The 14,427-nt window shown below is 50.3% G+C and overlaps 1 pseudogene across 1 annotated transcript in view; it reads left to right on the top strand.

The window, feature by feature from the left end:
* LOC147659657 (protein SLFN14 pseudogene) overlaps window positions 1-14,123 on the top strand; it is a 113,521-nt pseudogene extending 99,398 nt beyond the window's left edge. Inside the window, exon 2 of the transcript XR_015307190.1 lies at window positions 13,045-14,123. The product of XR_015307190.1 is annotated as a protein SLFN14 pseudogene (transcript). The remainder of the gene's footprint in view (window positions 1-13,044) is intronic.
* The last annotated feature ends 304 nt before the right edge of the window (window positions 14,124-14,427 follow it).

Here is a 14,427-nt window from a genome sequence, read left to right as displayed (position 1 = left end):
GGTAACTCTCTGGTGAGTGCTCTGGGGTCCGAGAAGCCCCGACCCTGAGCCGCTCCAGCACCGAAGTGCAGTCTCCCAGCATCTCCACGATCTGCGTGGGGCCCTTCTGCTCGCTGCTCAGCACGTTGTCTGGTCACTAGCCGCTGGCTTGTGTCCTTCTGTGACGACATCCGAAAATCAACACTGCCGGTCTGGTTGCTCCAGACTGGCCCTTGCTTCCATCTTTTCGAGAAGCACCCCGGACCCTCCTGGTCCACTCAAGACGCCGACAGCGACATCCGTCGTGGGACAGCTCGCACCTCCACCGTAGTCGCCGACAACGCCTCCTGGTCCGTGAGACTGCAGAGCCTAGCGTCGCCCACTCACCTGGTCGAGGTGACGGCCAACCGGTGCCTTCCTGGTACCCTCTGACTACTGGCTAGTAGTACGAACTTGGTCCCCTCTGCTTTCAGGTTTCATCAATCTCCGATCCAGGCTTGGATCTCTACGAACTATTCATCACTGGTCGCCGGCCAGCAACTCCTTTTCTTCCGGCTCCTGGCTCGTCAGCGAAGACCCCGACGCCTGTAAGACTTGCAGCCGCAGCCCTCGTGGCTAGGTAACTCGGCATTTCGGTGCCTGCATAGCCTCCTTACTCTAGGGTCCCGAGTCCCTCGCTTCCGACTTGCCTTAACCTTTCCGTGTCCCCGGACACTTGTTTTAAACTGTGCACTTGAAGTATTTGCTAAAGAGATTTGGTTTGTGCTTAGTACCCTGTCCTCATAAAGAGTACAGGGCTGTTGTGATTCTTAATAAATATACTGTTTATTTTCATAACACTTGTGTGGTGTCCTTTCACTGGGTGTTCAAGGGGTACATGTGTGGTAAACAGCTGGCTTAACGCGCCCTCTCGAGTCTTTAGCCTTAGACTGCTCGTATCCACGCTACTAGGATAGCTGGTCTATAGGTTGACTTACAACCAAACACCATAAGGGTCGTTGGAACGATACATAGCGGTCGCTAGAATAGCGAACGTTGCATATCGGGCCAACTTCTCACATTGGTGAGCAGCGGTTGGGATTTGAGCTTGCTGTTGTTTTACCACACGTATCCTAAGAATATCTTGTTGAAAGATCACACAAGTACTGTTAGTACATATAACTAAAGCTTAGAATACTCTGAGTTCTACTGAACCAGCTGTTGTAGCTCCTCAAGGCTTAGCACACCTTGGCTACAGCTCTTAGCAAGGGAAAAGTAGGTAAACACATAGTGTAGGTAGGTGCATCACTTACACCACACTAGAAACAGTATGTCGGACAAAGGAGGAAACTCTGAGTCTCCCCTTGTGTCAGTTGACCCTCCACAGGTCATCCCGTCAAGATATACTGCGCTTAACTTCCATGAGTTACGACAAGTATGTACCTCTAGGAAGATTAAGCAAGGGGCTAACCCCACCACCTCCTTTCTGATTGGTCTCCTAGAGACTTATGATGCCAGAAAGGCTGAGAAGCTTCTTAGCCCTTCTAATCCAGAAGGAGGCATGCCTCCCCTCGAGGGAACCCGGGACGATCCTGACCTCATTCACCTCGCAACTGAGAACGAAGATGGCGAGGAGGATGAGGATGAGGATCTCTCTGGGGACGAGGCAGATAAGGGACAGGTAGAAGTCGTCAGACTGACACGGTCCAACTTAAGCAGACATGATAGTGGTACTGGGGGACCCCCGGCGCTACTGTCAGGTGCGCTTAACATTGGGAATGGAAGAGTTAGGTCTCTATCAAGAGGCTCTAACAGATCCGTTCGAACCAATGGCTCTCGCAACTCTTCTCAAAGAGGGATGACGTCCCCTCAGAGGAGAGTGTACGAAGCTAAGGAAAGGGCAGCTAATCTGAGGATCGAAAGGGAAGAACTTGCCCTGGCCAAAGAAAAGCTTGCTTTTGCTAGAGAGCAACAGTTAAGTGGGGCAGTCCCCACTGGTGGCAGCAATGTACCTAGTAATAGGGAAAAGAGTTTCGATACGAAACACCTTGGGAAGATAGTGCCCCCCTTTAAACAAGGGGACGACATCCACAAATGGATTACTGCTTTGGAGAGGGCCTGCACTGTGCAAGGTGTTCCCCAGAGTCAGTGGGCAGCTATCTTGTGGCTCTCCTTTGAAGGTAAAGGAAGAGACAAGCTTCTCACCACAAGGGTAGAGGACGCTAACAATTACCAAGTCTTGAAGAATACACTCGTTGAAGGGTTCGGCCTAACCACTGAGCAGTACAGGGTGCTGTTCAGGGATACCCAGAAAACGCAGACTCAAGACTGGTCTGATTTTGTCGATTGTGCCACTAAGGCTTTTGAGGGCTGGTTGCTGGGCAGTAAGGTTACTGATTACAAAGGATTGTACAATTTGATGATGAGAGAACAAATTTTAAACAATTGTCAGAACCAGTTGTTGCATCAGCATCTTGTCGACTCGGATCTGACCTCTCCCCAAGAATTGGGGCAGAAGGCAGACAAATGGGTTCGTACGAGAGTTAAACAGAACCAGGGCCAGAATCAAGGTGGTCAGAAGAAAGCAGACCAGAAGGGTAAAGATTCTAAGGGGGAACAAAATGACCAGAAGTCTTCGACAGGTCCCCAACAACCCAAAGAGGGTGGGGGTCAGGCTCCCCAAAAGAAGAAAGAAGGCCAATCCAAACGATGGTGCCAGTACTGTAAAAGTAAATCTCACTGGTTTAGTGAGTGCACCAAGAAAGGAGGAGGGCAGACTCCTGCCACTGCAGCCCCTAAGGCACCTGTGCCCCCTAGTACAGTCAGCAGTGGTAGTGCGCCTCCCAAGGGTTTAGTAGGGTTAACCCTGGGTTCTGAGGGGCGTGACAACTTAGTTGGCACACTCACTCAGGCTGTCCTTGTCAGTACAGGGGACGTGGACGTGTCCCCTGACGTAAGCCCCAATACTTTGGGCAAATACAGACAGACGCCTTTCATAAATGGAAAGATGGCTCAGGCCTATAGGGACACTTGTGCCAGCGTCACCATGGTGACGCCTAACTTTGTGGACCCTGGACAGATCATGCCAGGTACAGAATTCCTGGTGACCAATGCAAGCAATGTCACTACCAATCACAGTATGGCGATTGTAGCTTTCTCCTGGGGAGGGGTAACTGGCCAAAAGAAGGTTGTAGTTAGTCCAGACCTCCCAGTGGATTGTTTGTTGGGCAATGATTTGGAGTCGTCACAATGGTCAGAAGTGGAGCACCGGACTCACATGGAAATGTTAGGTTTGCCAGCACATGTGTTCGCTGTGACTAGGTCACAGGTCAGGAAATGCCCCACTGAACAGGTGCTGGATCCTGGAACAACGGACCAGACACCTCCCAAGAAAAAGAGCAGTAGGGTTAAGGCTGCGCCTTCCCCCTTGCCCCAGGTCGAGGATCAAGTCTCAGAGGAGGCTGACCTACAGGAATTGAGGGAAACTGAGCCGAGAGAGTTCGAACTTGATCAAGTTGAATTCTTGGGCTCAGGGGGACCCTCAAGGGAAGATCTGGGGAAGGACCAGTTAGACTGCCCTTCTCTTGAACCCCTCAGACAGCAGGCTGCTGCTGAGGCTGCTGGGAACGCCACAGGTACCCACAAGGTATACTGGGAAGATGGACTCCTATACACTGAGTCAAGAGACCCCAAGCCTGGCATGACCAGGAGGCTGGTCGTCCCCTTGTCTCAGCGTGGTTTCCTACTTACCTTGGCCCACGAGATTCCCTTAGCAGGTCACTTAGGCCAGACGAAAACGTGGGACAGGCTTGTCTCGCACTTTCACTGGCCTCACATGAACGAAGATACCAAGGAGTTTTGCCGCTCCTGTGTCACTTGCCAAGCCAGTGGTAAGTCAGGTGGCACGACAAAGGCCCCCCTTATACCAATGCCTGTGGTGGGGGTGCCCTTTGAACGGGTGGGGATCGACATCGTCGGTCCCATGGAACCACCGACAGCATCAGGGCACAAGTTTATACTGGTGGTAGTGGATCATGCCACCAGGTATCCTGAAGCTATTCCCCTTAGGACCACTACAGCACCTGTTGTGGCAAGAGCCCTAGTTGGAGTATTCTCCAGAGTGGGCTTCCCTAAGGAGGTCGTCTCCGACAGAGGTGCAAACTTTATGTCGAGCTACTTAACTGCTATGTGGAAGGAATGTGGTGTCAACTACAAGTTCACTACACCCTATCATCCACAATGCAATGGGCTTGTTGAGAGATTCAACAGGACCCTAAAAGGGATGATTCATGGACTACCGGAAAAGCTTCGGCGTAGATGGGACGTCCTGATCCCCTGCCTCTTGTTCGCCTACAGAGAAGTCCCACAGAAGGGGGTTGGCTACAGCCCTTTTGAACTTTTGTACGGGCATCCTGTAAGAGGACCCCTGTGTTTGGTGAAGGAAGGATGGGAGAGACCTCTCAAAAAGCCTGCAGCCAACATAGTGGACTATGTGCTTGGCCTCCGCTCGCGGATGGCTGAATACATGGAAAAGGCAACTGAAAACCTTAAGGCCAGCCAAGAACTCCAAAAAGCTTGGCATGACCAAAAGGCTGTCTTGACTGTTTACCAGCCCGGACAGAAGGTGTGGGTGTTGGAGCCAGTGGCCCCAGCAGCACTCAAGGACAAATGGTCCGGGCCCCACACCATCCTGGAGAAAAAGGGAGAGGTCACCTACCTGGTCGACCTGGGAACTCCCCGGAGCCCCCACAGGGTGCTTCATGTCAACAGGCTAAAAGCATATGTCGACAGGAAGGACATGAGTTTGCTCATGGCCCTAGATGAGGGACAGGAAGAGGAGAGTGACCCTCTCCCCGACCTGCTCACTCAGAATCCTGACGATGGCTGGGTAGATGGTGTTGTCTTTTGTGGCAGCCTCTCCGAACATCAACAGAGCGACTTTAAACAGGTTCTTCAGTCGTTCAGACATATGTTTTCTCTAACACCCAGTCAGACCGATTGGTGCACCCATGAGGTTGACACTGGTGACAGCTTGCCCGTCAAGAGTAAAATCTACAGGCAGCCTGATCACGTTAGAGACTGCATCAAGAGTGAAGTGCAGAAAATGTTGGAGCTGGGAGTCATTGAACCCTCGGATAGCCCTTGGGCTAGTCCCGTAGTTCTAGTGCCGAAACCTCACACCCAGGGTGGTAAGAGAGAGATGAGGTTTTGCGTAGACTACAGGGGTCTCAATGCAGTCACTAAGACTGACGCCCACCCAATACCAAGGGCAGACGAGCTTATCGATAGATTGGCTTCGGCCAACTACTTAAGTACGTTTGACCTGACAGCTGGGTATTCGCAAATCAGGTTAGCTGAGGACGCCAAGCCTAAAACCGCGTTTTCAACCCCTGGTGGGCATTATCAGTTCGTGGTGATGCCCTTTGGTCTGAAAAATGCACCTGCCACCTTCCAACGGTTGGTGAATCACGTCCTTACTGGGCTGGATGACTTCTGTGCGGCGTATCTTGACGATATTGCTGTCTTTAGCTCCACCTGGGAGGATCACCTGGTCCACCTGCGGAAGACGTTAGAGGCACTGCAAGCAGCAGGTCTCACTATCAAGGCCACCAAGTGCCAGATAGGGCAGACACAGGTTGTATACCTGGGCCACCTTGTAGGTGGAGGTCAGGTTCAGCCACTGGAGAGCAAGATACAGTCAATCAGGGACTGGGCTCCTCCAACCACCCAGACTCAGGTTCGAGCTTTCTTGGGCCTGACTGGTTACTACAGGAAGTTTGTCAGGAACTATGGTTCCATCGTGACACCATTAAATGAACTGACAAGTAAGAAAATGCCAAAAAAGGTTCAGTGGACAGCGAGCTGTCAAAAAGCATTCGATGACCTAAAGCAGGCCATGTGCACGGCGCCTATCCTCAAGAGTCCGGACTACTCCAAACCATTCATTGTCCAAACAGATGCTTCTGAGTTGGGTGTGGGAGCTGTTCTTTCTCAACTGAATTTTGATGGTCAAGACCAGCCCATTGCTTTTATAAGCAGACGGCTGACCCCTAGAGAGAAGAATTGGTCAGCTATTGAGAGGGAGGCCTTTGCTGTGGTTTGGGCCCTGAAGAAGCTGAGGCCATACTTGTTTGGCACTCACTTCAAGATTCAGACCGACCATAAGCCCCTCTTGTGGCTAAATCAGATGAAGGGTGAAAACCCCAAACTGCTTAGGTGGTCCATTTCCCTACAGGGGATGGACTTCACAGTGGAACATAGACCTGGTACTGATCATGGCAATGCCGATGGGCTCTCCAGATATTTCCACTTAGAACAAGAAGACTCACCTGGTCAAGGTTAGCTAGTTGTTCCGACGTTTGGGGGGGGGTCATGTAGGAGAGTAGGGTCTGCAATCCTATGATCACCCAGATTTTTTGCTTTTGTTTCACTGGTTTACGACTTTCTCTGGCTGCGGGCCTGCCAATCAGACCCACAGCCTGGCTGTTCTCTTTCTAAATTACGAGATGTACCCTAGGTGCATTTACCAATTGGTGCTGGGCCACCTTATCAGACCCTGTAACTCAGGGCATAGGTGTACCCAGGGCCGCCAGGGGCTGCAGCGTGTATTATGCCACCCCTGGCTGGCCTCCTAAATTTGACACAACTGGCTGCATGACAGCTGGGGCGAAGTCGTGTAATCACCCTTTGCTTTAGATATAGTAGCCCTATATCTAACCCTCCAATGGACACCCGAGTTCCTATCAGTCACTCCTATGGCAGGCCTTAACAATCCTGAAGGCAGAGTGCATGGGCTCGTGTGAACTAAGCTCTGGCCCGAGCCGAGCCCGGTTGCAGCTTGCGGAATCAAGACCCAATGGCTGTTCCATGATAACGCGTACCATATCGGTAACTTCGGTGTCGCGTTATCAAGACATGTCGAGTAAGGTGTCAGACGAATCGGGATGCTGCCCTCTCACCAACTCTGGCGACGAGGTTAGCATTCCGCCCTTCTAGAGGGACACGACATGTACGTAACTGTGAACCCCGGTTAAAGTTAACTAAAGCCTCAGCTCCACAAAATGGATGCTGCCACCACAGACACGAGTCTGACCTCCTGCTGCTGGGAGTCCTTCCAGCGAGGAGCACTTGGACAAAGGGTTTCCTGTCAAGGGCGGTGTTCGCACCGTCCCAGACAGGGTTTGTGTATTCTGGGTAGGTAGGGCTTTTGCGAGAAGGTGACTGCGGAGTGGCACCCCGGTGCTCACTACGCATCTGCCGGTTAGAACCAGTTCCAGGGGCGACAGCCCTGGCCTGGGGAAAGTCCGGCAGGGGAGAGGGGTGTAACTACCCCCCTTCCTGGTCCCACCCTTAGGGCAGGACCTAGTCATGTACCCACCCCTTTCTTTAGGATAAAGGTCGGAGCGGGGACCCTTCCAAATTAGATCATCTTTGAATCAAGAATACTTTCTACGAAAGGACTTCAAGACTCTTCTCAAGATTTCTCCCTTGTGGCTAAGGAGTAGTCACCCTGCATCAGCGGGCACCATCTAAGAACTCTGCGGGTTGCTGTAAGTCCTTCCTCAAGGAATCCGACGGCCCAGCTCGACGAGAACCGGCTTCCCTGGCACCTCTGACCTCTACCCACGTCATCAGCTCAGCTGTGATCTGTGGGTGCGACGAGACCTCGAGGGACCGGCCATCATCAGAACCTGCACGCTCTTAAAAACCAGCACGACCATCGAGGTAACTCTCTGGTGAGTGCTCTGGGGTCCGAGAAGCCCCGACCCTGAGCCGCTCCAGCACCGAAGTGCAGTCTCCCAGCATCTCCACGATCTGCGTGGGGCCCTTCTGCTCGCTGCTCAGCACGTTGTCTGGTCACTAGCCGCTGGCTTGTGTCCTTCTGTGACGACATCCGAAAATCAACACTGCCGGTCTGGTTGCTCCAGACTGGCCCTTGCTTCCATCTTTTCGAGAAGCACCCCGGACCCTCCTGGTCCACTCAAGACGCCGACAGCGACATCCGTCGTGGGACAGCTCGCACCTCCACCGTGGTCGCCGACAACGCCTCCTGGTCCGTGAGACTGCAGAGCCTAGCGTCGCCCACTCACCTGGTCGAGGTGACGGCCAACCGGTGCCTTCCTGGTACCCTCTGACTACTGGCTAGTAGTACGAACTTGGTCCCCTCTGCTTTCAGGTTTCATCAATCTCCGATCCAGGCTTGGATCTCTACGAACTATTCATCACTGGTCGCCGGCCAGCAACTCCTTTTCTTCCGGCTCCTGGCTCGTCAGCGAAGACCCCGACGCCTGTAAGACTTGCAGCCGCAGCCCTCGTGGCTAGGTAACTCGGCATTTCGGTGCCTGCATAGCCTCCTTACTCTAGGGTCCCGAGTCCCTCGCTTCCGACTTGCCTTAACCTTTCCGTGTCCCCGGACACTTGTTTTAAACTGTGCACTTGAAGTATTTGCTAAAGAGATTTGGTTTGTGCTTAGTACCCTGTCCTCATAAAGAGTACAGGGCTGTTGTGATTCTTAATAAATATACTGTTTATTTTCATAACACTTGTGTGGTGTCCTTTCACTGGGTGTTCAAGGGGTACATGTGTGGTAAACAGCTGGCTTAACGCGCCCTCTCGAGTCTTTAGCCTTAGACTGCTCGTATCCACGCTACTAGGAGAGCTGGTATATAGGTTGACTTACAACCAAACACCATAAGGGTCGTTGGAACGATACATAGCGGTCGCTAGAATAGCGAACGTTGCATATCGGGCCAACTTCTCACAAAAGCGTCCATTGATAGCTGTTGGTGTGTGTGCCTGTTAAAAGCGTACATGTTTTGATTGTATGATGTTTGTCTGCTGAGTAATGCTGTAGTGGTGATGAGTGGTGCTGTGGTGGTAAGTGTTTGTGTGTGGTTGTAGTGTGATAGTGTGTTGTTGTTGAATGATGCTGTTGTGGTGGTGTAGAGTGATGTTTGTGTGTTGCTGAGTGATGTTAGTGTGGCGCTTAGTAATGCTGTTGTTGTGATGTGTTGTTCTGTGCTTGTGATGAGTGGTGCTGTGTTGGTGTTCAATGATTACCACCACAGCATAACTCAGCACCACAACAGTTGCACTTCTCCCAACAACGTCATCACTGATGTCCACCAATGCAACACGCAGCAATACCACTTTATCATTCTGCACTCCCACAGTACCATTGAGCAACAACACAGCATCACTCTGCACCACCACATCCGTATTTTGCACACCAACAGTCTCATTTATACATACTACTGCAGTACTGATGACTGTTGTGTGTGTATGCCTGGTGAAAGCGTCCATTGATAGCTGTTGGTGTGTGTGCCTGTTAAAAGCGTACATGTTTTGATTGTATGACCTTTGTCTGCTGAGTAATGCTGTAGTGGTGATGAGTGGTGCTGTGGTGGTAAGTGTTTGTGTGTTGTTGTAGTGTGATAGTGTGGTGAGGGTGAGGGGTTGAGGGTGAGTGAGGGTGAGGTGTTGAGGGTGAGTGAGGGTGAGGGTGAGTGAGGGTGAGGGGTTGAGGGTGAGTGAGGGTGAGGGGTTGAGGGTGAGTGAGGGTGAGGGGTTGAGGGTGAGTGAGGGTGAGGGGTTGAGGGTGAGGGGCCGAGGGTGAGTGAGGGTGAGGGGTTGAGGGTGAGTGAGGGTGAGGGGTTGAGGGTGAGTGAGGGTGAGGGGTTGAGGGTGAGTGAGGGTGAGTGAGGGTGATGCTGAGGGGTTGAGGGTGAGGGTGAGTGAGAGTGAGGGTGAGTGAGGGTTTGAGGGTGAAGGGTTGAGGGTAAGTGAGGGTGAGGGTGAGTGAGGGTGAGGGGTTGAGGGTGAGTGAGGGTGAGGCTTTGAGGGTGAGTGAGGGTGAGTGTGGGTGAGGGGAGTGAGGGTGAGGGGTTGAGGGTGAGTGAGGGTGAGTGAGGGTGAGGGTGAGTGAGGGTGAGGCTGAGGTGTTGAGGGTGAGTGAGGGTGAGTGAGAGTGAGGGTGAGTGAGGGGTTGAGGGTGAAGGGTTGAGGGTGTGAGGGTGAGGGTGAGGGGTTGAGTGTGAGTGAGGGTGATGCTGAGGGGTTGAGGGTGAGTGAGGGTGAGTGAGAGTGAGGGTGAGTGAGGGGTTGAGGGTGAAGGGTTGAGGGTAAGTGAGGGTGAGGGGTTGAGGGTGAGTGAGGGTGAGGCTTTGAGGGTGAGTGAGGGTGAGTGGGTGAGGGTGAGTGAGGGTGAGGGGTTGAGGGTGAGTGAGGGTGAGTGAGGGTGAGGGGTTGAGGGTGAGTGAGGGTGAGGGTGAGTGAGGGTGAGGCTGAGGTGTTGAGGGTGAGTGAGGGTGAGTGAGAGTGAGGGTGAGTGAGAGTGAGGGTGAGTGAGGGGTTGAGGGTGAAGGGTTGAGGGGGTGAGGGTGAGGGTGAGGGGTTGAGGGTGAGTGAGGGTGAGGGGTTGAGGGTGAGCGAGGGTGAGGCGTTGAGGGTGAGTGAGGGTGAGTGTGGGTGAGTGAGGGTGAGGGGTTGAGGGTGTGAAGGTGTGTGAGTGAGGGTGGTGGTGGGTGAGGGTGTGTGAGGGTGTGTGTGTGTGAGGGTTAGTGAGGGTGTGTGTGTTCTAAGGGTGGGGGGGTGAGGGTGGGTGTGAGTGAGGGTGTGTGAGGGTGTTTGAGTGTTGTGTATTTGTGTGATTGTGGTGTGTGTGCTTGTGTGACTGTCCCATAATTATATTAAACGTGTGTCAATGCAGTTATGAAGACGATCGAGCATACACCTTCCAGATGACAGCACAGAAGCTGTTAGACCACTTACCCTGTGAATAATTCCCGTGGGGATATGAAAAATCCTATTGATTATGTAACCATTGATCACGTTGTCTGGCTTCTGGCTTTAAGTGAAAGGACCCTAAGGGAACAGGTCATGAACGACACACTTGCATGATCGCTATTTAAATGCTGCCACTTAAGGCAATCCTTCATTTATTGAAATATTCTGTCAGTTTATAATCCTGATTTTCCAGCACCTGAGATCCAAAATAACAAGGCATGTTTTAAAAAAAATCCACTCGGGTCAGTGATGGTAAAGATTTGTGACTCTGTGCAGACAGTTGCATCCTCAATGTGCAGCCACGGCTCTCTCCGCGTGATTGGATTTGCCAGCTTGTCAACATTTTTCAAACCATTACATTGATAGTGCGGGGTGAGAGAGGGGAGGTGCTGGCGGCTGGGGAGGGGGAACAGATGGCGATGGCAGGAGATTACACAGATGGCGGCCTATAGTTTAGCCCTGGCCTGCACAGTATTACTCTCCCGCACAGCGGAAAGTGTCAGAGCGATCTACATGAGAACTGGTTGCAAAGTCTAAGGATTTAGGATTACGAGCGTTACAAAACAGATATAACAAGGAGGAGGCAGCGAGTCAAAACGGAGGGCATTGCTGTGGGGAGGGGGGAGGAGAAATGCGACGCGACATGGCAGGCAGGGGAGGGGGCGGAGCAGGGGGGGAGTCAGGCCAAGAAACATCTACCCCATCCGCCAGCCAACAACAACGTCAGGGAATAGCCAGCCGTCTGAGGCCTCAAGAGCGGGCAGATCCGCAACAGGCGCCTTGCACTGTGGAGGGATGTCCTGAAGTGGCTGCTGGCAGAAATTTTTATTTTATTTATATTTTTTTAATTATACGAGTTTATATAGCGCGAATTTTAACGGAAGGTGTCAGAGCGATCTACATGAGAACTGGTTGCAAAGTATAAGGATTTAGGATTACGAGCGTTACAAAACAGAAACAACAAGGAGGAGGCAGCGAGTCAAAACGGAGGGCATTGCTGTGGGGAGGTGGGAGGAGAAATGTGACGCGACATGGCAGGCAGGGGAGGGGGCGGAGCGGGGGTGTGGGAGGAGTGCGGGAACAGACGGCGAGGGGAGGAGAGTAGGAGGAGGAGAGTAGGGGAGGCACGGCATTGCTGTGGGGAGGGGGGAGGAGAAATGCGACGCGACATGGCAGGCAGGGGAGGGGGCGGAGCGGGGGTGTGGTAGGAGTGCGGGAACAGACGGCGAGGGGAGGAGAGTAGGAGGAGGAGAGTAGGGGAGGCACGGCCTAGCGGCCGTGCAATCAAGAAGTGAGGGGGCGGAGCTGGGGGAGGCTGTGAGAGAGAGAGTAGGCAAGGCAGGCGGCTGGGGGCATGTGCACGCGCTTTTAAGCTCAATGCGCATGCGCATTGAGCTTAAATTTCTCGTGCACTGCAAGGAATCGCCACGATTCCTTGCAAGTTGGTTAAAGAGTGGATAAGCCCCCATAGTCTCGCAAGCTCGATGCGCATGCGCATCGACAGGCGAGACCTAATTAATGTTTATCTCTGATGAATTCAGATTGTCCGCAGAACTAGTTAAACCTAGTGATAACAAAAATCAAGTGATACTTGTAACTTACTGATGACATGCAACCCTATCTTAACCTCTTCAATGCCACAATGGGCGTGTGCGTTGGACAGCCAGGGGCTGTCCGATCTGCGCACGCGACAAATTCCACCTCTGCGAAGCGGTTAAATCTGTTCAAAACTAACTGTCATCATAGGCTTGTTTTGGCTCGTTTTAGAGATATCTTTTATTGTTTGGTAACATTCCCTAAAACTAATGCTAGGTCGAATGTTTTAATTAAATATCCATGTATAATTTATCTAATCAATGCACTTTGCACATTTTACAAGGATCTAAGGAAACGTTTTATATTGCCTATTTTACGCAATTTGAAGTTTAAACAATGCAGTCCTGCTTTCCTGTGTCTGAAATTATTACACACCATAACGATTTGTTGCACATTATCGAGCTAGTTATGGTCAATGGGTTATTTTAGGAAGAATCTGGCGATTTTGAATGTAATTTGCATTTGATATCTCTTTTAATTATTTGTTATGTGTAAATTATTTGTATAACATTGTTTTAATTATATAATTTGTTGATACTATAATTTCCTGTATGCTTTTATGATTTTTATCTGAAAAGTGAATAATTGAGTTTAATTGAATGGAAAAAGTAACTAAATGGACCTGTAATAAAATAACGTAGACATTTCTCATCAATTTAAATATTTTAGGTTCTTAATAAATGAAGTTGCATTTTTCTTTTTCAGGAGCGTGTTGGTTTCAGAAGATGAAATAAGAGTTAATTTAGGAACAAGTTATCCTGATGTGGTTATCGAAGTAGGAAAAATAATCTTTGGAGAAAAACAGCGTAATGAGATGCAGCATGATAAGCGGAAAATTCAAAACCAGAGAATTATGAGAGCTTCCTGTGCGCTATTAAATTCTGGAGGAGGAGTGATACAAGCCCAAATAGGAAATGGACACACGTATGCTTATGTCGAACATGGGCTTGGACTAGACATTGAGGAGTCTCAAAGAGATCTTGTTCAAACAGCGGACTTGGAAAAGTATTTTGAAGTTTGCCATCAAAACACATTCTTGCTGATTTTCGTGAAATCGTGGGCTGCTGATATACCTTTAGTATGTAGTCCGGTGAAGCCCCACATTTGTAGTCTGAGTACGAACTTGTTTTACAGATCTTCAACTTCAATCATTGAACGAAAATCAAGTGATGCTTTGGAATTTCTCAAGCAGAAGCAACAGTGTGTTAGATATCACATAGCCAATGGACCCCGAGCAAAAAAGTCCCTTTTCAGTGGTCAGGAGGATATCATTCATGCTCTTGCTGCGAGACTGTTTGAGATGAATCAGTTAAAGTACAAACAAACCCTGAACTTTGGTGAATCGATGCATGTTGAATTTAAATTATTCCCAACAAAGAATTGGCTAAGACGTTTAAAAGATACACTTCCAAAGTATATTTCTGCCTTTGCAAACACACAGGGAGGCTATATGATTTATGGAGTTGAAGATAAATCAAGAGAAGTTCGTGGAATTAGTAACGAGATAGCAAGCCCCAACACATTAAAACAGGAAATTGATCGATCCTTAAAGAAACTTCATCATGTGCACTTTTGTGGTTCTAATGGAGACATAACATGGGAGCTGAAAACCATACCTGTTTATGATGGAGAGCACTGCTGCGGCCATCTTTGTGTAATCAAAGTTGCACCATTTTGTTGTGCTGCGTTTTTTGGCTCCCCCGATTCTTGGATTGTGCAGAATAGTTGTATGAAGCAACTGGAACCAAAAGACTGGAGCGACAAGATGATGGCAGCTGACCCTGGTATGATTAGTAAATTGAACTTTTGGTGTGGGTACATGCTATGTAATGAAATTTTATTTTCTCCTGCACTGCCAAACTAATGTACTTCTTGTGTGTCCTTATTTTTCATTTACACATCACTTGTAACTTTGTGTTAAGAGGAAAAGAGCAAGAGAGTGAATGGCACAACTGGGGGATGTGACTGAGCAGGCATGAGGGATCAGAAAACGTCAATTGGTTTGCTAAGTCGGCCTTTGACCTGACGTGTAGGAGTTGTGGACTGACTTGCTGTAAAACATTCAAGTTTGGCACCCTGGATCCTTAC

This window comes from Lissotriton vulgaris, unplaced genomic scaffold (genome assembly GCF_964263255.1).
Source record: "Lissotriton vulgaris unplaced genomic scaffold, aLisVul1.2 SCAFFOLD_972, whole genome shotgun sequence".
Lineage (NCBI taxonomy): Eukaryota > Metazoa > Chordata > Amphibia > Caudata > Salamandridae > Lissotriton > Lissotriton vulgaris.
Note: the sequence above shows the minus strand (reverse complement) of the source record. Positions and strands in the feature narration are given on the sequence as shown.